The sequence below is a fragment of the Salmo salar genome, chromosome ssa15 (genome assembly GCF_905237065.1).
Source record: "Salmo salar chromosome ssa15, Ssal_v3.1, whole genome shotgun sequence".
Lineage (NCBI taxonomy): Eukaryota > Metazoa > Chordata > Actinopteri > Salmoniformes > Salmonidae > Salmo > Salmo salar.
In genome coordinates this window covers 53,957,272-53,980,923 of record NC_059456.1, presented here as the reverse complement: position 1 = coordinate 53,980,923, position 23,652 = coordinate 53,957,272, and the positions used below count along the sequence as shown (strand labels likewise).

Genomic DNA, 23,652 nt, shown 5'->3' with positions numbered 1-23,652 from the left:
AGTCCATTTGTTGTCGCTGGCTGTGGTTGCGATTTCATTTAGCAAGAATCAATAAACTCTGCTTCCACTGATTCAGTTTTGGTTAGATCCAACAGGTCGTCAGGTGCTAGTTACTGGGGTAACGAAGGTGCAGGTGCTTGTTGTGAAATTGCCCTTGTGCTTCTCGACCTGGTTGATCAACAGGCAGTATGAGGATGGGTGGGTATTACATTTGGTGCTAGGCTCCTCAACCTTGGTGGTCGAGACAGCAGGCTACTCGGTGAGCCCGGCATCGCACCGAACATGGTGGTCTGCCGTTTTTTTGCTCTTGGCAGTGCCCAGCCATTTTCGGATATCCATGCTGATTAGCCAGCTATAATTATTCAGCTATCAAAATTGAACGATGCTAGTAGCTACTAGCTAGCTTATAATTAGCTCTAGCTGTCTGGAAAAGTGAATAACTTTTTTTCCTCTCTGTGAGAAAAACAATGGTCAATTTGACCCCGCACTGGGTGAGATCCTATGAGCTTTTCTAACCAAGGTAATGAAGGCGGTACCTTATGACACTGCATGGCTAGGTGCCAAATCAGAATGCATTTTAGGATTGTAACTACTAAATATTACATTATTACATACCCCCTCCCTCCCCCTCCTCAGATCATGAGTGCACACCTGGCATAGCCTCTGTCCCGGTCTGCGCCACTGGCAGGCCAGACAACGCTACATTGGCAAAACCGGGCATTGTAATTCATATACCATTTATTATGGGGAAACAAAGCTGGTGGGGCACAAATTATATCTGGGGGGTCCATGTGTAACCGATGTGAAATGGCTAGTTAGTTAGCGGTGGTGCGCGCTAATAGCGTTTCAATCGGTGACGTCACTCGCTCTGAGACTTGAAGTAGGGTTGCCCCTTGCGTTGCAAGGGCCGCGGCTTTTGTGGCGCGATGGGTAACGATGCTTCGTGGGGTGTCAGTTGTTGATGTGTGCAAGGGTCCCTGGTTCGAGCCCAGGTTGGGGCGAAGAGAGGGACGGAACCTACACTGTTACACATGCCCCATAGACCTGTTTCTGACACTCCATAGAGCTGTCTCTGGATCCCAACACCAGCCAACAACAACCCCAAACCTAGAACCAAGAGATCCGAACACCAGACAACAACAGATCCAAACCTAGAACCAAGACATCCCAACACCAGACAACAACAGATCCAAACCTAGAACCAAGAGATTCCAACACCACCAACACCAGACCTCATACCTAGAACCAAGAGATCCCAACACCACCAACACCAGACCTCATACCTAGAACCCATAGATCCCAACATCAGTCAAAACCAGACCTCAAACCTAGAACCATTTTCAGAAGTTGCTTTCATTTCAGCTAATCTAATTTGTAAACATTTCAACTGTATTAAAATATAAATTTTGTCAACAAAAAAAATTAAAATGTGCTTTCTTTTTTGTCTTGTAATGTACAGTACCAATCAAAACTTTGGACACACCTACTCATTCAAGGGTTTTTCTTTATTTTGACTATTTTCTACATTGTAGAATAAAAGTGAAGATGTCAATAATATGAAATAACATATATGGAGTCATGTAGTAACAGAAAAAGGGTTAAACAAATATTTTAGATATTAGATTCTTCAAAGTAGCCACCCTTTCCCTTGATGACAGATTTGCACACTTTTGGCATTCTCTCAACCAGTTTCACCTGGAATGCTTTTCCAACAGTCTTGAAGGAGTTCCCACATATGCTGAGCACTTGTTGGCTGCTTTTCCTTCACTCTGTGGTCCAACTCATCCAAAACCATCTCAATTGGGTTGAGGTCGGGTGATTGCGGAGGCCAGGTCATCTGAAGCAGCACTCCATCACTCTCCTTCTTGGTCAAATAGCCCATACACAGCCTGAAGGTGTGTTGCGTCATTGTCCTGTTGAAAAAGCAATGATAGTCCAACTAAGCGCAAACCAGATGGGATGGCGTATCGCTGCAGAATGCTGTGGTAGCCATGCTGGTTAAGTGTGCCTTGAATTCTAAAGAAATCACTGACAGTGTCACCAGCAAAGCACCCCCAAACCATCACACCTCCTCCTCCATGCTTCACGGTGGGAACCACACATACAGAGATCATCCGTTCGCCAACTCTGCGTCTCACAAAGACACAGCAGTTGGAACCAAAAATCTCAAATTTGGACTCATCAGACCAAAGGACAAATTTCCACCGGTCTAATATCCATTGCTTGTGTTTCTTGGCCCAAGCAATTCTCTTATTCTTATTGGTGTCTTTTAGTAGTGGTTTCTTTGCAGCAATTCGACCATGAAGGCCTGATTCACGCAGTCTCCTCTGAACAGTTGATGTTGAGATGTGTCTGTTACTTGAACTCTGTGAAGCATTTATTTGGGCTGCAATCTAGCTCTAATAGACTCATGCTCTGCAGCAGAGGTAACTCTGGGTCTTCCTTTCCTGTGTCAGTCCTCATGAGAGCCAGTTTCATCATAGTGCTTGATGGTTATTGCGACTGCATTTGAAGAAACTTTGAAAGTTCTTGAAATTCTCCAGTATTGACTGACCTACATGACTTAAAGTAATGATTGACTGTCGTTTCGCTTTGCTTATTTGAGTTGTTATTACCATAATATGGACTTGGTCTTTTACCAAATAGGGCTATCTTCTGTATACCACCCCTACCTTGTCCCAACACAACTGATTGGCTCAAACGCATTAAGAAGGAAAGAAATTCTACAAATTAACTTTTAACAAGGCACACCTGTTAATTGAAATGCATTCCAGGTGACTATCTCATGAAGCTGGTTGAGAGAATTCCAAGAGTGTGCAAAGCTGTCGTCAAAGCAAAGGGTGGCTACTTTGAAGAATCTCAAATATAAAATATATTTTGATTTGTTTTACATGATTCCATATGTGTTATTTCATAGTTTTTATGTGTTCACTACTTTTCTACAATGTACAACTTTTAAATAATGAAAACCCCTGTAATGAGTAGGTGTGTCCATACTTTTGACTGGTACTGTAAGTGTTGAGATGATGCGTTAAATCCCAGACAAAGTTACTAGCTAGCTTGTATTCCATTGAGCCCGTTTCAGCCATTACCAAGGTGTGTTTGACAGGTCATTTCAAACATTTCCGGAAAAAAAACGTCAGGCACAAGCAAAAGTATGAAATTGTTGCAGGAGTCAAATGAAAGAAATTGATTCAGCAAGATTTAAGTGACAAGTTGATTTTGAACCCTTCAAACACATGAAGTAAATGGCTGATTAAGACAGATCCTCAGGTGGGCGGGGCATGCGAGTTGCTAAATCCACAGCAAACTTTCGTCAAGGCTGACGTGGGAAGGATCTCTAGGATTGTCGTGCTGTCTCCTGATATCAGGGTCTGTCTGCTAAAGCCTCTCTAATCTCTGTGTATTGTTCTCTGTTAACAATCTTTGTTTATAATCGCACGTCAGCTGGCATTTGAACAACATCCCTGTTTTGCTGGTGATTGCATAACGTCTGTAGAATAGAATACTATCTATTCTATTCAGACTCGGAATTAAGACCCTGTTGAAAATAACATATAACATGTTAATCGTAGCATGCATGAATCAATGTATGTATCATTGTATAATTAACTATATCAAACCAGAAAGCCATCCATTCCATTCAGTATAATTAGCTTAGCATACTGAAGGCTATCTGTCTTGTGTCATGCTGACCTGATGGATTTTTAACTAATGAATGACTGATATATAATTGGAATTCTAGACTGTTGCATATGTCGGCCGACACGTAGCCAACTAGCCTGTCATTTTGAGATGCTGCCAATGTTTGGTATGCTGACATGTAGCCTATAGTTATGAGATCCTGCCAATGTTTGGTATGCTGACATGTAGCCTATAGTTATGAGATCCTGCCAATGTTTGGGATGCTATTTTGAACAAATGTGTGGCTTTTCATGATGCCTAGTGTTTCTGTAACATTAGCACCAACCAGATGTTTCCTAAGAGGATGAGTGCAGTGTGACAGGGGCTGTGGGGTTGTCAGTGAGGTCAGGGTAAGGGATATGGTTGGTTTTGAATACAACTGTCACAGCCTGGGTCATATAAGGTCAGTATCCACTGGGCACATGCTGGTTGAATCAACATTGTTTCCACGTAATTTCAATTAAATTATGTTGAGCCAACGTGGAATAGATGTTGAATTAACGACTGTGCCCACTGCTTAGTAGTGCGTAGTAGGTTTGTTGCAAAGCCCACATCCTCATTTGGACCATGTTGTAAAGATTAAGCACTGGTGATGTTACAGTATTACAGAGTGGTAGTAGACTACATCTTCAGTCTCTTCAAGTATCTCTTCATGTCAAGAACAGGGAGAGATAAACACAACTGAGCTGTAAGGACACAACAAATATTTTGCTTCACTGGCCTCAAATTGGATCTCAGATCAGTGCAAAATACAACACAAGACTTGATTGACCAGACAAGCCAACTGTGTGCCTGCTGCGTGTATACTGAGCGGAGAGTTTTAGACATTTTTTCCTACAATGTTCTCTATCATGGTATGGAGAGAGGAGGAGAGGATGGAGGAGGAGGAGAAGGAGAGGAGGAGGAGGAAGAAGAGAAGGGGATGACTGAATGTTCTAGGGCACTGATGTCAGCCTCCGTCTCTCCAGAGAATTGCATGCTGCTTTTCAGTCCAACTCATTTCCCCTACTTAATTGGCCGATTCGGCTATTTATTCCATTTCTCCAATATACACCATTATTTGGGGATTTTTCTTGGAACTAGTACAATGTGAAATGGAATATAAAATGTTTGTTCAAATGTATTAGCTTTGAGTTAAGCTGACTCAGTGATGGCATTGCAACGATACAAGAGGTCACCCATGCCATACTTCTGTTCTCTAATTAATGAGTTACTTTAAATCTTCAAGATCGCAGGACATTTTTGTTTTATTTTGTTGTAAACGCTCATGGAGATCAGTTTGTATAGACAGCGATGTGGGTGTAATAAAAACTTGAACTGGAATTGTTCTGATGTTACGGCAATATTATATAAAATACCTGTTTGTCTTTAGAGCTTACTCTGCTATGTTCAGAGAGGATACATGGTGTGAAACAGGTAGGCCTAGACAAGAAACAGGGTGCAAAACGGTATTGTGCATCGCAACAACCTGCATTTGTTATGCACGACCTTGTTGCATCTTGTAAAACATTATCTGAACTTCTATTCCGTAAGTAGGGCCTACAACACAGTGCATATCAAACAACAACATCGCACTGTATTAAACTAGACTAGGTGATAATTCACTCAGTGTTAATGTATTCATTAAAAATCAATGGAGAAAGAGAGAGAGCGAATAAGAGAGAGAGAGACAGAGCGAGAGAGAGGTGGGTAAAGAGAGAGAATGGGAGAAAGAATGAAAGAGAATAAGAGAGATGTGTTCTGTGGCAAAGCAATATCGCCATCATGGAACTCTAAATATTACAGCAATTCACCCAGGATGGTGTTTCGCGCCAGCAGTTATAACATGTCAAGAAGTCTATGGTACCATCTGCTTGCCTGAGGTATATTAGGTACGGAGAGGAAAGGTAGAGAAGTCTCCCAGAGGTGAACAATAGAAACCTCTAATTATGCTGTAAGAATGCACAGGCATATCTTACAATAGCCTTGTGCAGACCTCCTGGCATTTAGATGTGCATAAGGCTCGGCGTACGATCCTTTAGGATCCCTATTCTAATGCTACGCGTGTAGTACGCTTGAAGTTAATTTAAAGAACAGACTTAAATGGGAAATGTATAATATGTATAATAAGGCCTTTATGACCAGAGTGTAGTCAAGATGTGCCTTGACTGTGTTGCTAATTTGGTTCAGGGATCTATTGTACGCTTGTGCATGGCCGGTTCCAAGCATAAGCGACACAATCGGTCGCTTAGGGCACCCGGACACTAGGGGGCTCGCGACAAAAGTAATATACACTGCTCAAAAAAATAAAGGGAACACTTAAACAACACAATGTAACTCCAAGTCAATCACACTTCTGTGAAATCAAACTGTCCACTTAGAAAGCAACACTGATTGACAATAAATTTCACATGCTGTTGTGCAAATGGAATAGACAACAGGTGGAAATTATAGGCAATTAGCAAGACACCCCCAATAAAGGAGTGGTTCTGCAGGTGGGGACCACAGACCACTTCTCAGTTCCTATGCTTCCTGGCTGATGTTTTGGTCACTTTTGAATGCTGGCGGTGCTTTCACTCTAGTGGTAGCATGAGACGGAGTCTACAACCCACACAAGTGGATCAGGTAGTGCACTACCAGGAGACAGGCCAGTACATCAGGAGACGTGGAGGAGGCCGTAGGAGGGCAACAACCCAGCAGCAGGACCGCTACCTCCGCCTTTGTGCAAGGAGGAGCAGGAGAAGCACTGCCAGAGCTCTGAAAAATGACCTCCAGCAGGCCACAAATGTGCATGTGTCTGCTCAAACGGTCTGAAACAGACTCCATGAGGGTGGTATGAGGGCCCGACGTCCACAGGTGAGGGTTGTGCTTACAGCCCAACACCGTGCAGGACGTTTGGTATTTGCCAGAGAACACCAAGATTGGCAAATTCGCCACTGGCGCCCTGTGCTCTTCACAGATGAAAGCAGGTTCACACTGAGCACATGACAGACGTGACAGAGTCTGGAGACGCCGTGGAGAACGTTCTGCTGCCTGCAACATCCTCCAGCATGACCGGTTTGGCGGTGGGTCAGTCATGGTGTGGGGTGGCATTTCTTTGGGGGGCCGCACAGCCCTCCATGTGCTCGCCAGAGGTAGCCTGACTGCCATTAGGTACCGAGGTGAGATCCTCAGACCCCTTGTGAGACCATATGCTGGTGCGGTTGGCCCTGGGTTCCTCCTAATGCAAGACAATGCTAGACCTCATGTGGCTGGAGTGTGTCAGCAGTTCCTGCAAGAGGAAGGCATTGATGCTATGGACTGGCCTGCCCGTTCCCCAGACCTGAATCCAATTGAGCACATCTGGGACATCATGTCTCACTCCATCCACCAACGCCACGTTGCACCACAGACTGTCCAGGAGTTGGCGGATGCTTTAGTCCAGGTCTGGGAGGAGATCCCTCAGGAGACCATCCGCCACCTCATCAGGAGCATGCCCAGGCGTTGTAGGAAGGTCATACAGGCACGTGGAGGCCACACACACTACTGAGCCTCATTTTGACTTGTTTTAAGGACATTACATCAAAGTTGGATCAGCCTGTAGTGTGGTTTCCCACTTTAATTTTGAGTGTGACTCCAAATCCAGACCTCCATGGGTTGATAAATTGGATTTCCATTGATTATTTTTGTGTGATTTTGTTGTCAGCACATTCAACTATGTAAAGAAAAAAGTATTTAATAAGATTATTTCTTTCATTCAGATCTAGGATGTGTTGTTTAAGTGTTCCCTTTATTTTTTTGAGCAGTATATATATATTATACTGTATATACAGCACCAGTTAAAAGTTTCGACACATCTACTCATTCAAGGGTTTATCTTTAATTTGTACTATTTTCTACATTGTAGAATAATAGTGAAGACATCAATAATATGAAATAACACATATGGAATCATGTAGTAACCAAAAAAGTGTTAAACAAATAAAAATATATTTTAGATTCTTGAAAGTAGCCATTCTTTGCCTTGATGACAGCTTTACACACTCTTGGTATTCTCTCAACCAGCTTCATGAGGTAGTCACCTGGAATGCTTCTCCAACAGTTTTGAAGGAGTTCCCACATATGCTGAGCAGTTGTTGGTTGCTTTTTTTCTCTCCCTGCAGTCCAACTCATCCCAAACCATCTCAACTGGGTTGAGGTTGGGTGATTGCGGAGGCCAGGTTATCTGATGCAGCACTCTACCACTCTCCTTCTTGGTCAAATAGCCCTTACACAGCCTGGAGGTCTGTTTTAGGTCATTGTCCTGTTGAAAAACAAATGATAGTCTCACTAAGCACAAACCAGATGGGATGCGGTATCGCTACAGAATGCTGTGGTAGCCATGCTGGGTGTGCCTTGAATTCTAAATAAATCACAGACAGTGTCACCAGCAAAGCACACCCACACCATCACACCTCCTCCTCCATGATTCACAGTGGGAACCACACATGCGGAGATCATTCATTCACCTACTCTGCATCTCACAAAGATACGGCGGTTGGTACCAAAAATCTCAAATTTGGACTCATCAGACCAAAGGACAGATTTCCAACGATCTACTGCCTATAGCTCGTGTTTCTTGGCCCAAGCAAGTCTCTTCTTCTTATTGGTGTCCTTTAGTAGTGGTTTCTTTGCAGCAATTCAACCATGAAGGCCTGATTCATGCTGACCCCTCTGAACAGTTGATGTTGAGATGTGTCTGTTGCTTGAACTCTGTGAAATATTTATTTGGGCTGCAATCTGAGGTGCTGTTAATGGCTGATTTCTGAGGCTGGTAACTCTAATGAACTTATCCTCTGCAGCAGATGTAACTCTGGGTATTCCATTCCTGTGGCAGTCCTCATTAGAGCCAGTTTCATCATAGCACTTAATGGGTTTTGCGACTACACTTGAAGAAACTTTCAAAGTTCTTGAAATGTTCCAGATTGACTGACCTTCGTGTCTTAAAGTAATGATGGACTGCTGTTTCTCTTTGCTTATTTGAGCTGTTCTTGCTTTAACATGGACTTAGTATTTTACCAAATAGGGCTACCTTCTGTATACCACCCCTACCTTGTCACAACACAACTGATTGGCTCAAACGCATTAAAGAAAGAAATTCCACAAATTAACTTTTAACAAGGCACACCTGTTAATTGAAATGCATTCCAGGTGACTACCTCATGAAGCTGGTTGAGAGAATGTCAAGAGTGTGCAAAGCTGTCATCAAGGCAAAGGGTGGCTACTTTGAAGAATCTAAAATCTAAAATCTATTTTGATTTGTTTAACACTTTTTTGGTTACTACATGATTCCATATGTGTTATTTCATAGTTTTGATTTGTTCACTATTATTCTACAATGTAGAAAATAGTTAAAATAAAGAAAAACCCTTGAATGAGTGGGTGTATCCAAACTTTTGACTGGTACTCCATATACATATATACACACACACTACATGACCAAAAGTATGTGGACACCTGCTCGTCAAACATCTCAACTCAAAATCAGAGGCATTAATATGGAGTTGGTCCCCCTTTGCTCCTATAACAGCCTCCACTCTTCTGGGAAGGTTTTCCACTGGTGTCACACCCTGACCGTACAGAGCCTTGTTATTTTCTCTATTTGGTTAGGTCAGGGTGTGATTTGGGTGGGCATTCTACCTTATGTATTTCTATGTTGGCCTGATATGGTTCCCAATCAGAGGCAGCTGTCTTTTGTTGTCTCTTATTGGGTATCATATTTTGCCAGCCTTTTCCCACTGGGTTTTTTGTGGGATCTTGCTTTTGTTAGGTACTGTGTAGCCTGCAGAACTTTACGTTCGTGCTTGTATTTTGTTGTTTTGATGGTGTTCATTTTAATAAAGGGAAAATGTTCGCCTACCACGCTGCACCTTGGTCTCCTTCTTACGACGAACGTAACACCGGGACTTGCTTCCATTCAGCCATAAGAGCATTAATGAGGTTGGGTACTGATGTTAGGCGATTAGGCCTGGCTCGCAGTCGGTGTTCGAATTCATCCCAAAGGTGTTTGATGGGGTTGAGGTCAGGGCTCTGTGCAGGCCAGTCATGTTCTACTTTGAAGAATCTGAACTATATAAAATATATTTTGATTTGTTTCACACTTTTTTTCTACAATGTAGAAAACAGTAAAAATAAAGAAAAACCCATGAATGAGTAGGTGTGTCCAAACTTTTGACTGGTACTATATATATATATATATATATATATATATATATATATATATATATATATATATATATATATATATATATATATATATATATATATATATATACACTGAGTATACAAAACATTAAGAACATCTGCCCATTCCATAACAAAAATTGACCAGGTGAATCCAGGTGAAAGCAATGTTCCCTTATTGATGTCACTTGTTAAATCCACTTCAATCAGTGTAGATGAAGGGGAGGAGACAGGTTAAAGAAGGATTTTTCATCCTTGAGACAATTGAGACATGAATTGTGTATGTGTGTCATTCAGAGGATGAATGGAAAGACAAAACTTTTAAGTGCCTTTGAACGGGGTATTGTATTAGGTGCCGGTTTGTGTCAAGAACTACAGCGTTGCTGGGTTTTTCATACTCAATAGTTTCCTGTCTGTATCAAGAATGGTCCACCACCCAAAGGACATCCAGTCAACCTCACACAACTGTGGGAAGCATTGGAGTCAACACGGGCCAGCATTCCTGTGGAACACTTTTGACACCTTGTAAAGTCCATGCCCCGATGAATTAAGGCTGTTCTGAGGGCAAAAAAGGGGGGGGGGGTTCCTAATGTTTGGTGTATATATTAACCTTTTTTGTTAACGCTTTACTTGACACCACTAACATGTTATGACATGGTTATAACCATAGAGCCAGTTTCATCATAGCAGGTCTAAATATATGTGTTATGACCATATTATGACAGATTATGACATGGTTATGACGCTGGGTGTCAAGTAAAGTGTTACCTATTTTTTGGGGGGGGGGACTCAGTCGGGGTCTCAATTTACTATTGATAGTTAGAATAGTAGAATACACCAGGTGCAATTTCGAAATTTGGTAGTGTATCAGCAGTTTTTCTCTTGTTATGTCAGTCACTGATAGTCACTCAATTAGCCATGTCAGCTAACTAGTTTTACATGTCATAAGTCATTACAAAATGTGTAGAATTGCAGGAAATTAGTTTTAAAACAGAAAAAATATTTTCTGCCCCATGGCAAAATAGAATTGCATGAAATGTGTTATAATTTCCACGATTTTCTCTCCGCACCATCTCAAAATGTACTGTGATTGTTTTCAATTAAAATGGTCAAAAATAAACAAAAATAGCTTCTTAGCAAAGAGCAATTTCTTAAGCAATAATTTTGCTAGGACTGTCTGGGAGTAGTCTGAATGGAGAGGGGACTACTGAGAATGTGCTGTTATTGGCAGAGAGGTTTGGAACTCTCTTTCTTATTGGTCTATTAACAAATTTACCGCATGGTGATGTCACAATGGAAGGCCAAAACTCCAACCCACCAAAGCAGGCTGAAATTTCAGGCGGCCTTTTCAAACAGCTCATACACTAAAAGGACATTATCATAATTTTCACAATTTCACAGTATTATTCCAACCTCATAGTATGGAAATATATATAAAACACAAGAAAATCACATTTTTGACTGCACTGGGCCCTTAAAACTGCTAAATGTCCCATGGCAAAATTTGCAGACTTAGAGGGAAATTAACTTTAAAACTAAACATTTTCTCTCCACCGTCAATAAAGATTTTCCGTGAGATGGTGGGCCCCCCAACCAAATCTCGCATATGGCCTTCAAAAGGCCTGCTGGATTGTGTGATAAGTAACCTTGCCTGAGACTTGTGTTAGCTCCCAGAGATAATGTCTAGGGCCTAGTCTTTAGCTGAGTAGGTTAACATGGTCTTGAATTTTGCATAGTAAAACAACCGGCATTACACCCCATTACTGTTTCCCTGAAAAAGATAATCACTTCAATTTCATCTCTGTTTTACCGTTAGATTTGGGCCTAAACTTTAGAGCCCCATTCAGACTAACGGAACACAGACCAAGACCCATATTTACAAAGCTTTGAGTGCTGATCTAGGTTCAGCTCCCCTCTTATTCATTATGATTTAAAAGGCTAAACTGATCCTAGATCAGCCCTCCTACTCCTACGCTTTGTGAATACTGGCCTGGATCTTTTTAATCCCTGAATGGCTTTCCCAGCAGGTGTTCTTACTGTAGATGGCAACAACAACAAAAAAGTTTTGATTGATGAAAACACGAGGCAGCGGTCAGTTTAGTGCTTCACCTGATTTCCTATGTAACTGCTATGGAGTACTGCAGAGGCGAGACACAACATCCAAACTAATTGTCTTTTTAAACCTGCCCCTTCTAAACGGCTATCGCTTTAATAGCGATTACACTGGAATTACACTCACACTTACTCACTCGCACGTTACCAGACGGTTTAGTGATTGAGTAGACTTGAGTGAGGCCTACACCACACATACAAACACATGTACACGCAAACACGCTCTATCTCTCTCTTTCTCGCTCTCTCTCTCACACCCACGCACACACGCACACACACACACACACAGTCACACACACACATACTGAAACAGTAATTCCCTAGGACAGGGAGTGAGTGGCAGAGCAGTAATGCCAGTTCAGGGCAGCAGCAGCATAGCCTGAGGGCATCCCTTGGTATTCAGGCTCCAATAGCCCTCTCATCTGATGCTAAGCCCCCAACGCCCAGCCCACTGGCACACACACACACACACACACACACACACACACACACACACACACACACACACACACACACACACACACACACATGCTCTTTCTCTCTCCAGATTTTATCTTGTTCTCAAACACATAAACACACACACACTTCCCCTCATCAGTGCACTCTGATCCCAATACCCCCCCCCGACTTCATTGGAGCTACAAAGACAGTAGTCTTCTCTGCCACAAATACAGTGGTATTGAATCAAAGTAGAAGTTGTCTGTCTGCACAGATATAGGATCAGTTTACCCTCCCCCAATTATAATCTTACCCGTGGGGGGGGAGCAAATTTGACTGTAAATTGATGTCTAGAGGGAGAGGAAATAACTAGGTTATTGTTGAGTGGAGCTCTCCTCCGGCTGGCTGGCTGGGTAGAGGGACAGACATGGTCCAACCCCACGTGACATTTGCATTGCTACAGCCCCCTGAGTCATGGTACACACACCGAGGCATGCCATGCACCCACACCCACACACCGAGTCATGCTACACACCCACACACCGAGTCATGCTACACACCCACACACCGAGGCATGCCATGCACCCACACCCACACACCGAGTCATGCTACACACCCACACACCGAGTCATGCTACACACCCACACACCGAATCATGCCATGCACCCACACCCACACACCGAGTCATGCCATGCACCCACATCCACACACCGAATCATGCCATGCACCCACACCCACACACCGAGTCATGCCATGCACCCACACCCACACACCGAGTCATGCCACACACCCACACACCGAGTCATGCTACACACCCACACACCGAGTCATGCTACACACCCACACACCGAATCATGCCATGCACCCACACCCACACACCGAATCATGCCATGCACCCACACCCACACACCGAATCATGCCATGCACCCACACCCACACACCGAGTCATGCTACACACCCACACACCGAGTCATGCTACACACCCACACACCGAGTCATGCTGCACACCCACACACCGAGTCATGCTACACACCCACACACCGAGTCATGCCATGCACCCACACCCACACACCGAGTCATGCTACACACCCACACACCGAGTCATGCTACTCACCCACACACCGAGTCATGCCATGCACCCACACCCACACACCGAGTCATGCACCCACACCCACACACCGAGTCATGCTACACACCCACACACCGAGTCATGCTACTCACCCACACACCGAGTCATGCTACACACCCACACACCGAGTCATGCTACACACCCACACACCGAGTCATGCTACACACCCACACACCGAGTCATGCTACACACCCACACACCGAGTCATGCTACACACCCACACACCGAGTCATGCTACTCACCCACACCGAGTCATGCTACACACCCACACACCGAGTCATGCTACTCACCCACACACCGAGTCATGCTACTCACCCACATACCTAGTCATGACACATACACGCACGCACGCACACACACACACACACACACACACACACACACACACACACACACACACACACACACACACACACACACACACACACACACACAGAGGGTCATGCTGAAAAAGCACAAGCACAGTGAAACACAGATATGCAAATCTGTGACCTATGAAGACGTGTCTGTCGCACTCACTCTGTCCTCCCTCCTCACCAGACAGGCCTTTCTGCTCATCTTCTCATCCTTCCGTCCTCCTCTTTACTCCTCGGTGTTACCCTTGTCTCCTCTCTTCTTCCTCTCTCTCCCTCTCCTTTTCCTCCTCCTCTCCCCTATCTGGGTCTAGTTCATTTACATGCACCTCCAATCCTTCCCTCCATCATCAGAATCGATCTCTGTAAGTCTCCCAGACACACTGGGTTCAAACTTCCAGTCTTACAGAGGCGTACACACGCGCGCACACACACACACACACACACACACACACACACACACACACACACACACACACACACACACACACACACACATTTAACCATTCAAACAATATTCCCACGATCACTACATATGAAAAAACACTGTAATCGCCCCTCCCACTGTATCAGCAGTGATAGAGATGTTACAGACATACAAAGTCATTGTGAAAGAAATGACTAGATGAGTGGTCTTTCACAACGTGAAGTCCATGAATATATCAGAGACACATCCTTAAGGCATGCATACACCCTGATAGCCTAGTATAGCCACAGGCCAAATATAGCAATTCATGTGTCATGCGTTCCTTACCAATGCCATTCATTCTCCAAGCCCCTATACTACCACTGCAAGACACACATAAACATACTATCGGCCTATGCCTACTCTATTGTAGTATTAGAGTCTAATATTAGTGGAATGAATGTTCTGATAACTTCAAAGGTTATTATTAGGGGTACTGCATGCGGAGCACCCTCTAGCTTTGATCATTATGCAAAGCTGTTGTGCTCGCTGCTGAATACATTAGCGACCGGATAACCAGCGACTGCGCGTGTGTTTGTGCATACGCTATATTACACTACATGGCCAAAAGTGCTTATCGAACATCCCATTTCAAAATCATGGGCATTAATATAGAGTTGCTGCTATAACAGCCTCTGCTCTTCTGGGAAGGCTTTCCACTAGATGTTGGAACATTGCTGTGGGCTCTGATGTTGGGCAATTATGCCTGGCTGTCACGTCCTGACCAGTATAGAGGATATTTGGTTATTGTAGTTTGGTCAGGACGTGGCAGAGGGGAGTTGATGTATGTGTATGGGGTTTTTCACTGGTCTATGTCTGTGGTTCTATGTATAGTTAATTGGGGTTGGACTCCCAATTGAAGGCAGGTGTGTTGAGTTGCCTTTGTTTGGGAGTCCTATATAGTAGGGTGTGTTTGTCTTTGTGTTTTGTGGGTAGTTGTTTTTGCACTGCGTTTAGTATAGCCTGCAAGACTGTTGTACTGTCGTGTTTCTTGTTTTTGTATATGTTCACATTCTTGATTAATTAAATTCAAAGATGAACACGAACTCCGCTGCGTATTGGTCTACTTTCTCAGACGAGGACTTCTCTGTTTCGTCTGAGGACGAAGACAGTTGTGACAGAGGCTCGCAGTCGGCGTTGCAATTTATCCCAAAAAGTGTTCGATGGGGTTGAAGTCCGGGCTCTGTGCAGGCCAGTCAAGTTCTTCCACACCGATCTCGACAAATAATTTCTGTATGGACCTCGCTTTGTGCACGTGGGCATTGACATGCTGAAACAGGAAAGGGCCTTCCCCAAACTGTTGCCACAAAATTGGAAGCACAGAATCGTCTAGAATATCATTGTATGCTGTAGCGTTAAAATTTCCCTTCACTGGAACTAAGGGGCCTAGCCCGAACCATGACAAACAGCCCCAGACCATTAATCCTCCTCCTCCAAACTTTATAGTTAGCACTATGAATTGGGGCAGGTAGCGTTCTCCTGGAATCCAACAAACCAAGATTTGTCCAACGGACTGCAAGATGGTGAAGTGGGATTCATCACTCCAGAGAACATGTTTCCACTGCTCCAGAGTCCAATGACACTCCAGCCGACGCTTGGCAATGCGCATGGTGATCTTAGGCTTGTGTGCGGCTGCTCGGCCATGGAAACCCATTTCATGAAGCTCCCGGCGAACAGTTCTTGTACTGACGTTGCTTCCAGAGGCCCTTTGGAACTCGGTAGTGAGAGTTGCAACTAAAGAAGGACAATTTTTACGCGTTATGCGCTTCAGCAGTCGACGGTCCTGTTCTGTGAGCTTGTGTGGCCTACCACTTCGCGGCTGAGCCGTTGTTGCTCCTAGACATTTCCACTTCACAATAACAGCACTTACTGTTCACCGGGCAGCTCTAGCAGGGCAGAAATGTGATGAACTGACTTGTTGGAAAGGTGGCATCCTATGACGGTGGCACGTTGAAAGTCACTGAGCGCTTCAGTAAGGCAATTATTTTATTAATTTATTTTTGTGTTTTACCCCTTTTTGTCTCATCGCTGCAGCTCCCCAACGGGCTCGGGAGAGGCGAAGGTCGAGTCATGCTTTCTCCGAAACATGACCCGCCAAACCGCGCTTCTTAACACACGCCTGCTTAACCCGTAAGCCAGCTGCACCAATGTGTCGTAGGAAACACCGTTCAACTGATGACCGAAGCCAGCCTGCAGGCACCTGGCCCACCACAAGGAGTCGCTTCAGCGCCCTCCCCTCCCCTAACCCAGAGGACGCGGGGCCAACTTTGCGCCGCCCTATGGGACTCCCCGTCACGGCCGGTTGTAACACAGCCTGGGATCGAACCCAGGTCTGTAGCGATGCAGTGCCTTAGACCGCTGCGCCACTTGGGAGGCCCTCAGTAAGGCCATTCTACTGCCAGTGTTTGTCTATGGAGATTGCATGGCTGTGTGCTCGATTTTACACACCTGTCAGCAACGGGTGTGGCAGAAATAGCCGAATCCACTCATTTGAAGGGGTGTCAACATATTTGTGTATATATAGTGTATTACTGCGAGACACGAGTGGCCTAGGCTGGGGTCTCTGCTCCAGTTAATCTGAAGGCAAAAGAAACACACCTGTTTAGGCGAGGTGCTGGCTAGCGGAGTAGAACACTTGGAAAATAAAGGAGAGCCGCACACTCTAGGAGCTCAGATGCCTCTGCCCCGGGTTGCCATAGGGATCCTTGTCTGAGTGTTGAGGACAGGGACAGGGATGGGTACAGAGAGAGAGAATGGTGCCACTGTGGTAGTAGTGTTATTGAATCAAGGCCTTCTCCTGAAGATGAGGCACATGACATCAGTTTAAAACAGTCACAACAAAATAGCTGCATGAACACATAAATATCTACACACTAACACTGGAGAGGTAAATATATAAAAAGCACTATTACAATGTAATTACATGAGTATTATTATTATTATTATTATTATTATTTAGACCTACCTGTCATTGATTTGCAACATTACTATGTGCCAATGACACTCAAGAGGAATAGGCTACATTCTGTTCCTATGTAAATTAGCCTTCTATCCAGTTTATTATAGCAGGATTAGGCTAAATGCTAGACCCCAGCAGCATACCACTTTTAATTTCCCTCTATTCACCTTCTAATCCGGGAGAAACATTGAACTCGCCATCTGTTCAACCAAACCGCCTACTGTAGCCTACTGTACTAGCATACTGAACTCTCATCTCCATCACCACAATCATCATACATAGCCTACACGGTCCGTCTGGTGAAATAACATCCTTCATGGCACCGAGGATAATGTCAAACACTGCTGATGAACATGACCCCCTGACAACAAACAAACATCCGCGTTCTTAAGACTCCATTGATTGAATGCTTTCACCACAAATGCAACTATCGTCTATTTCGGCTACAAAATGCAGGCAGCATTTCGCAGCGAGGTGCGCACCCCGTTTCAACACCAAGGACAGCGGATGTAGCTCGTATTCAACCCTACAGACTGTAGCCATGATACAGTAACATACGCTCGCTCCCAACGACATATGTAGGCTATTCCCGACTGGCTTATAGAGAAGGACAAACGGCTATCAGTGCCCGTGGTGTTTCACTGTAGAACAATCAGCCTAGGTTACTAAATGGGAGGGACGGAGCTAACCCTTATTTCGCTATTACAGAGAGCGGTTTTCTGCATACTATATTTCACAAAATGGCACATCGCAGAGCGTTTATCGAATACTAGAACTGCACCTACCTGCTGTCTTGAGGTTGACCCGCTCACATGTCCCGCCGCTGTATTTGGTCTAGTTATTATGATTATTATGGTGGGTACCGTTATGTGGCTGTCAGCGCCATGTTAATGTCTCTCGGTGGTGCTACTGAGCTGCGCCGTACAATACTGTATGGAACAACCGCTGTGTGCAGGCTTACATCCGGGATGTTGTGGAGAGGAGAGGAGTGGGGCTTGGAGCGATCGTCAGAAATTAGAGCACCTGTATTTCTGGAGTGGCCCGCGGTTGAACGTTGGAAGAGGATTCAGCCGGGAAATATTAGGGGGGTAGTACAAATTGAATTTAAAATCAATAATGTCGCCTGGGTTATTATTTCGTTTTCAGTGTAACAGTAAGACGTCGTCGCCATATAGTCAATGCAACGCCCTCTTTAAGATTTGAGATGATTGAATGACAGTGAAGGGCTGTGGGTGAAACGTGCAGCAACAGTGACACAGATTATTATAGGCCTATAGGCTAATGAAGCCGACGTTTTTGTATGTTTATTTATTCAGAGCTATAATCGGTAACACGATTATGCAACGTTGCAGCTGTTCATGGCATTCACATACAATTTCAAAATACTTCTATGATAAATAGGCTAAAATGGGAATAAGCGACAGCCAGTGAGAGGGATAATCAAAATGTGCAACATCACGGGAAATAAAATTGAAAAAAAGGGGAAAAAGTCAAAAGTGGTCCATCAATGACGTATATGGGTTTGAGTGCGAACAGTGACGACACTAATGGTGTTTGGCTTTGATGTGGCGCGGCTGGCAACGTGCACGCATCACTGGGGCAACGCCAGTGATGTTCATGGAGTTTGCTTTACATCGAGTTGTTATAATTCTGAGGATGAGCACAAAGCAATGCAGCACATTGGTCTGATATAACCCTTGCTTATTAATAACAGGACTGGATGAAATAATTATTATGTCAAGATAGTATGATGACAGGGACTTTGAAAGTCGTCATCAGTGGTCACATTACAATCTGTTTATAACTGAACTTGTTATTATAATATCAGTGAGGTGGAGGGATTTTAGGACTCAATTTTAGCCAGTTGTCTGTCATTGGAGGTCTGTTTGAGTGATTGATTATTAGTCCAGATAGGTACTGCTGAACTGGACTGGTAATTGGGCTATATATAATATATATTGATCATATTCTAACTGTGGGACTTAGTAAACTGAACAAGACCTCCAACGTTCACTCTGCTACTGTAAAGTGTGACATCCCTGCTAGTTGACAGTGTCAGGCCCCACATTGATCTCAGCCTGTGTTGGGCTGTCCCAGTGTCTGAAGGGACAAGTGTAGGCCACTCACTTTGGAGGCACTTCAGGCCTTTGACTGGGGGGGGTTGCATTTACATTTACATTTTAGCAGACGCTCTTATTCAGAGCGACTTACAGTAGTGAATGCATACATTTCATACATTTTTTTCTCCGTTTGTGCATGCAGGTGCGCATGTGTGAGACAGCATCATCCTCCCACTTTCCTCCCTTTCCTACTCTCCCTCCTTTCTCTCTTCTCCTCCCCATCCCTCCTCTTCCTCTCCACAGCTCTCTCTCAGGGAATGTGAGCCCCTGTCCGTGTACAGTGTCCACCCCTCCACCACTCAACCACGTCATCCTTCCTGTCTCTAGCTCAGGCCTATTTCAGGCAGTGGCTAGCACACTTGTTATGGCTTTTCAGCATCACCCTCAAATGGCTGCAGAGGGAACAATTTCTATTGGCTGGGAGAGGAGAGGGAATCCCCACAACAGAAGACATGGCAAGTAAAACAGTGCTAGTAAAATAACCTCAAATACACTGGCAGGGGAGGACTGGGACCAGAAATCGTCTCTGGCATTTCGGTCAACCTGGACCATTTTTTTCCTTGAGGCCCTCACACTGGTCTGTTTTTTCCCCTCGAGGCCCCGATTATTAGCCAGATAAATATAATTTTGCGCAAAAAAACAAACAAGTTAGACAGGCCCACAAGGCCTACACTGTGTAGCATACAGTATAGGCCTACCAGTGTGCTGGAGTTTATTTCGATAATATTGAGGGGTTGTCCCACCATGCACCTGGGACTTCATATGGTGTGCGAACTGCAAAGAACACTCTTTTCAATCTAATTAAGTAATGCCAAGATCTGAGCCTTTCAGTAACTTCTACCAGGAATCACGTAGGCCTATAACACATGACTGGTGGTTGGTGACATTCAGGTTGAACACATAAGAATGCACAGGTGGCTGATATAATACTATATCAACTGTGCCAGATTGTGATTGCAACATGCCTGAGGCCATTATGTTCTCTCAACATACAGTACCAGTCAAAAGTTTGGACACACCCACTCATTCAAGGGTTTTTCTTTATTTTAACTATTTTCTACATTGCAGAATAATAGTGAAGATATCAAAACTATGAAATAACACACATGGAATCATGTAGTAGCCAAAAAAGTGTTATACAAATCAAAATATATTTTATATTTGAGATTCTTCAAAGTAGCCACCCTTTGCCTTGATGACAGCGTCGCACACTCCTGGCATTCTCTCAACCAGCTTCATGAGGTAGTCACCTGGAATGGATTTCAACAGGTGTGCCTTGTTAAACGTTCATTTGTGGAATTTCTTTCCTTAATGCGTTTGAGCCAATCAGTTGTGTTGTGACAAGGTAGGGTTGCTATACAGAAGATTTGGTAAAAGACCAATTCCATATTATGGCAAGAACAGCTCAAATAAGCAAAGAGAAACAACAGTCCATCATTACTTTAAGGCATGTAGGTCAGTCAATCCGGAAAATTTCAAGAACTTTGAAAGTTTCTTCAAGTGCAGTCACAAAAACCATCAAGCTCTATAATGAAACTGCCTCTCATGAGGACCGCCACAGGAAAGGAAGACCCAGAGTTACCTCTGCTGCAGATGATAAGTTCATTAGAGTTACCAGCCTCAGAAATTGCAACCCAAATAAATGCTTCACAGAGTTCAAGTAACAGACATCTCAACATCAACTGTTCATAGGAGACTGCATGAATCAGGCCTTCATGGTTGAATTGCTGCCAAGAAATCACTACTAAAGGACACCAATAAGAAGAATACTTGCTTGGGCCAAGAAACACAAGTAATGGACATTAGACCGCTGTAAATCTGTCCTTTGGTCTGAGATTTTTGGTTCCAACCACCATGTCTTTGTGAGATGCAGAGTAGGTGAACAGATGATCTCTGCATGTGTGGTTCCCAGCATGAAACATGGAGGAGGAGGTGTGATGGTGTGGGGGTGCTTTGCTGGTGACACTGTCAGTGATTTATTTACAGTTCAAGGCACACTTAACCAGCATGGCTACCACAGCATTCTGCAGCGATACGCCATCCCATCTGGTTGGCGCTTAGTGGGACTATCATTTGTTTTTCAACAGGACAATGACCCAACACACCTCCAGGCTGTGTAAGGGTTGTTTGACCAAGAAGGAGAGTGATGGAGTGCTGTATTAGATGACCTGGCCTCCACAATCACCCAACCTCAACCCAATTGAGATGGTTTGGGATTAGTTGGACCGCAGAGTGAAGGAAAAGCAGCCAACAAGTGCTCAGCATATGTGGGAACTCCTTCAATACTGGGCGGCTACTTTGAAGAATCTCAAATATAAAATACACTTTGTTGGTTACTTCATGATTCCATATGTGTTATTTCATAGTTTTGATGTCTTCATTATTATTCTACAATGTATAAAATAGTAAAAGTAAAGAAAAACCCATGAATGTGTAGGTGTGTCCAAACCTTTGAATGGTACTATATATACTGTATCCCTGGAAGGGCAATACAGATCCTTTCAACAATAGAAGTTAGTTTCAAAGTTGTCCATTCGTTCAAAGGGACATATGTAAATAAAGAGGCTTAAGAGAGAAAGAACAGTACATTTCAATGGTAGCTAATACAGTATTATAGGTCAATGGGTTGTTTTTGTGAATTGATATAGCTCCATGGATGGTTTCTTGTATTTTCTTTATCTGTGAGCTTGGTTTTAAATAAACCACTTGTTTCGTTGTCACTGGCCACCAGGGGGCCTGCCACACATATGAAGTACAGACAACATATCTAAACTGGACAGGTGAATCCAACATTACTTCTTGTAATAAAGTTTGGATTAATATATTTAATTTAGTCAGAAATTGGCAAAAAAGCGTGGAATTATATACAGTCTCATTTAACATCTCTTTATGTAGAAAAAGTATGCTTTGTCGAAAAAAGACGAGGAATGTCATCAAATCCTCTGATTGAGCTCGTGATCATTTCCATGTAAATAATTCATTATGTGTCAGTAAGTGGATCAGAGGCTAATGCACATCAACTAAATCCAACATAAACTTTTCAAGCACGCTTCAAATAACTCTTTCCATGTCAGTAAAAGAAACAGAGTCCATCAAAGGGGTCTTAAAATCCCCAGGTCAGTGTGCATGGCTTGCTTCCCGTCCCTATGGCAACAGCAGACAGTCCTTCTATCCCCTCTCTCTCCAAGTTAAACCATCTCTCTCTGGGAGAGCTCTGGGCAGAAGCTGCCTGGGTTGTAGGCACAGATTTAGGATCAATTTACCCACCCCTAATCCTAACCCTAATCATTAGGAGTAAAAAAGCAAAACTGACCCACATTCATGGCAGTAAGAGTATATGCAGCTACAATTTGAATGATTTATTGATTGACTGATTGATTTAGGTTTTCAGATTAGCTTTCACTGCAATGATTTTCTTTCACTAATCTAGTCATGTCTGACGAGGGTCGAGGGATTACGTCTAGGAAGGATGAAGGCAGAATGAAATTGAGGAGGGCGTATGCAGTTTAAGAGTATTAGAACAAGGCCCAGGGCTTATCAGGGCGTAATGCCGCCGCAGCCGCTTTGGAGTTGACACACACAGTATAGACACACACATACACAAACATACAACCCTTTGGAGCTGGCAGACCCCGGATGCTCTCTTCTGCCTAACAGCCTCACGCTACCTTTTTTTAAGCCCTGTCATGGCTGACATCACAGGTCACAGGTCCTCTTTAATGGCCATTTAGGTACGCTAAACACTTGAACACACACACACACACACACACACACACACACACACACACACACACACACACACACACACACACACACACACACACACACACACACACACACACACACACACACACACACACACACACACACACACACACACACACACACACACACACATACAGACCATACAGTGGCAAGATGGACCAAGGACATTGTTCTGAGCCTTGATATTTGGGGAGGCTGTTTTATTCTGCCCTGCTAAACAATATCCCATGATCACGCAGAGCTGTGGCGCTCCATCCTCTGGCTGGCCATAACAAGGTCACCACCATCGAGAACACAACACAACAACGTTTCTACACCACAAACATGAAACCCTCACACTATGGGATAGGATAGGAAAGAATAGGATTGGGATATGATAAGATAGAGCATCAGACATCGGGAGATGCCTTCAATACCGTCCACTAGGGGCAACGTGAGCACATATT

The 23,652-nt window shown here is 43.9% G+C and overlaps 1 protein-coding gene across 1 annotated transcript in view; it reads right to left on the bottom strand.

Annotated features, from left to right (window-relative positions):
* LOC106571559 (serine/threonine-protein kinase PAK 5) overlaps nucleotides 1-18,892 on the bottom strand; it is a 129,040-nt gene extending 110,148 nt beyond the window's left edge. Inside the window, exon 1 of the mRNA XM_014144737.2 lies at nucleotides 18,107-18,892. The gene's annotated coding sequence lies outside the window, so the exon portion shown is untranslated. The remainder of the gene's footprint in view (nucleotides 1-18,106) is intronic.
* Nucleotides 18,893-23,652: the final 4,760 nt, after the last annotated feature.